Genomic DNA, 3,986 nt, shown 5'->3' with positions numbered 1-3,986 from the left:
AGCATTTGAATTTGTTTCACATCATTCTTATGAATTTCTTCTCAGGCAGATCTAGATCCTGCTCTTCTGCTGGAAACTCTGTATCTGCTTCCAGCTTATTTGACTCAGTTACTCTTTTCTGTTTTGGGACATGTGTTGAGATCTTTAATTGTGTTTTCTTGGACATTTTCAATAGTTATGTGAGCTCTTAATGCTTAAACGGATGTATGTTGCTTTGTTGTTAAGCTTACTGAATGTCTCCTCGTGGGTATGATCTGGAGATAGGCTTTCCTTTTCACCTGTAATGCCTAGCAGCTGATATAGGCTCTTGTCCAGATGGTGGAATATTTCAGGGTATGCTTGTAGCTTGGCTAAATGAGCATAGTTGCTATCTCTTCTTGGGTAAGGTGGGGGGGGGGGAAAGCTCCCACTCCTGGGAAAAAGATGTGGCCCAAAGGACAAAAGACAGAAACAATATAAAAGCAGAGACAGAAACCACCAATCAAACCAAAAATAATATCTAGTTGACTGTCCAATGACCTTTGATGTGCAGGCAGGGATAAAGGGTCCCACCCACGTCAACTTTGGGGATGGGTCCTAGAGTCAGCCGTCATAAGAAGCGCCCTGTGGGATTCCTCTCTATACCGTGGGAAAACTGTGGGTGCAACACTGGACGCTTTTGGGTGTGTGGACCCTGAAGGCGTCTGGGCTGGGCAGTGAGGCATGATTGGAGTGAAGAGGAAAGATATGTGAAAGTGAAAAGTGGAAGATGAACAATCGGTCACACCTCTTCCTCCAGGCATGCAGCTTGCAGCTTCTAGCGCTGGGTTACTCCTAAGTGTATTCTTTGCATTCCGTCTCTTCCTCTCTTTCTAAGGACAGGGAATCAGGTTGAATGCCCAGCATTGTTTAATTTTATTATTGTTGTTGTAGTTGCTGCAAAAATATAGAGAGTCCAGCATTTGTCAGTTCAATGTCTTTCAAACATGATCACTTCTTAGCTGCATTTATAGATCTAGTTTTACCATGAGAAAATGCTACAAGAATTTATACTCAGGGAAAATCCATTTTTTTCAAATTTCCACTTGAATTTGGAGTATTTTTTTAAAAACTTACTAGTTGCCGAGTTCTTATTATGAAATAATAAGTTTAATAATAGTAAAGCAGTAGACGGTTATTGAAATTGTACCCTTCTTTTTCTAAAGCAAGGAACCCTGGTGGCAGAGAGGCTCAGTTCTCAGTTGCTAACCAGAAGGACGGAGGTCCAAGTCACTAGCCCACCCAAGGGAAAAAGAAGGGGCAGTCGGCTTCCGCAAAGACTGCAGCCTCAGAAACTCTATGGGGCACTTCTACTCTTTCCAATAGAAACACACTAAGTCTAAATCAACTCAACGGCAGTAGGGTTCCTTTTTATTTTTATCTTTTTGATTTATGACTAGACAAGAAAGCCTGGTGATGAAGTGTTTACAAGCTCAGCTGATAACCAAAATGTACAAAGATGGACTGCAACCCCACCCCCACCCCCGCCCCTTCGCAATGACTCTGCAAAGAAACAGCTGGTTGTCTGAACCCTAGAGCTTCCTGCCTTGGCCACCATATCGGTCAGTTATACTTTTACCGATAGGGTATCTATGAGTCAAGATCAATTTGTTGTCAATGGGTTTGTAATATTAAAGCTGACCACTTGCTTGTCTAGGGTAGGATTGCTGTTGTTGTTGTTACTAAGTGACTTTGAGTCAGTTCTGACCCATAGTGCTCCTCTATAGTGTTTCCAAGGAGCAGCTGGTAAGTTTGAACTGCTGACCTTGCAGTTCAAACTGACCCACAGCACCATATTACCTAGGGTAAGCACTGGACTGCTAACCACAGGTTAGGGGTTCAAACCCACCATCCACTCCTCAAAAACCCTATAACTGGGTTGCTATGAGTCAGAACTGACTCAATGCCATTTAAAAACAGCAATTTAACTTTGGGTAACTATGAATACTAAAAGCAGTAACAACAACGCAATGACCGAAACTGGTCATTTACTCTTTGTGGACAATGGTTTACCTGAATTTTGACACAGGCATGGAGAATGTAAATCATCTGTAGTTGATAATAACGTGACCAATTTTGTGGAGCACTTGCATTGTGTGCAGTGATAAGGCTGAAAAGTGATGCTTGGAATGATTCTTAATGCCTTGAAGTCGTCATCATTGTTGTTAGCTGCCTGTGAGTCAATTTTGACTCATGATGCCCCCATGTGTGCAGAGGAGAATTGTTCCATAGAGTTTTCCAGGCTGTGAGTTTTCAGATGACTGCCTTATGAGAGGCCTTCGGTGGTTGAACCACCAATCCTTTGTAGATGGTAGTCAAGCACTTATGCATTGGCACCACAGCCCCACGGCAACCCCAATCCTTGAGTGCATCTGAGTTTTATCTGAGGGTCTTCCTTTCCACCGCTGTCACATTCCACCTGCAAAATTATTTTCCTGGCTTCTCCTTCCCCAAAGAAAAAAAAGGGCGATGAAAATCAAAGACACACAGAAACGACTAGTCCCGTGGACTAATGATCCATGGGTACATCTGTTTCCACAATCCTGAGACCAAGACTAGAAGATGACTAACTACCACTCCCAATTACTCTGAAGGGGATCTGGGTAGAGTGGGAGAAAAATGTGGAACAGAACTCAAAATCAGAAAAGAGCAAGTTTACAGGTCAGCTAGAGCCTGGTGGAACGCCTTTGTCACCCTTCAGGTCTAGAACTGAGCTCAATTTTCAGTCGACAATAGGTTGGTCAATACGGGGAACAGTAACACTAGAGAGGTACACATACGCATACTCTGAATCATCAGCCATTTGAAATTAAATAAAGACAACATTAACACAAGGACAAAGTTCAGGAAGGTTAGAAATTAATTTTGAGAAACTAATAAAATGTTGGAAGGAGGCCACAAATAATTAAACAACAGCATTCAGGTACAATGGCAATGGTGGAGGAGCCATCAAGTCGGTCCCAACTCACAGTGACCATTCTAGGGTCTCCAGGGTTGTATGATGCAGCATTTATATAGTCATTTACCAAAACATCTATGTTTGTTCCCAAGTTAGAGTAGGTCCTTCTTCTGATTTTCCTATAATTTAACATTCAATTTATTTTACTACCCACATCACTGATTCACTGATAGTTCATGAAGAAAGCCTTGACAATTTGATATGAATCATTTCATTCTCAAGTAACATAAGAACTTCTGCCTAATTTTCCCATCTTTTTACGTTCAATTGACTTTACTATCCACATCAGAGATAGAGCTGGATAGAATCTTGAAACCTCAATTTGATTTGACAGGTACTGAATATGAAGTTAGAAATTAACTGCAACCTAGTCACACACTCACTCAACAAACATTTACAGACTATTCCGCTGGTCCTCCACAACCCAGGGTGTTGGTGGTTGTATGTTGTAGCCTTGGTGCTTACCCTGAGGTTAGCAGCCTGATTTGTAACCACTATGCTATGAGGTAAAATAGATATATATATATACATAAGGTGATAGATAGTTCTGTGCCACCAAGTCATAGCCTACTTATATCACTCCTCTATACAGTTTCTGAGGGTATAAATCTTTATGGGAACAGAAACTCTCATCTTTATCCCACAGTTGTTGTTGTTGTTAAGTACCATGGAGTCGGTTCTGACTCATAGTGACCCTGCACAGGGTTTCTGAGGCAGCAAATTTTTACAGGAGCAGAACGCCTCATTTTTCTCCCGCAAAGCACCTGGTACATTCGAACTGCCGATTCGTAACCACTACGCTACCAGAGCTCCTTATATCCCACAGAGTGACTGGTAAATTTGAATTACTAATCTTGCAGTTAGCAGCCTAGTTAATAACACATTATACTAACAGGGCTACAATGTATATATATGCATATATTGTTGTCGTTAAGTGCTGTCAAGTTGGTTCTGACCTGAGTGACAGCTGGTGAACTTGAACCTCTGACCTTATGATTCAAACCAACTT

The sequence above is a fragment of the Chrysochloris asiatica genome, unplaced genomic scaffold, assembly GCF_000296735.1.
Source record: "Chrysochloris asiatica unplaced genomic scaffold, ChrAsi1.0 scaffold00025, whole genome shotgun sequence".
In the NCBI taxonomy this organism is placed as follows: Eukaryota; Metazoa; Chordata; class Mammalia; order Afrosoricida; family Chrysochloridae; genus Chrysochloris; species Chrysochloris asiatica.
This window is presented reverse-complemented; position numbering follows the sequence as displayed.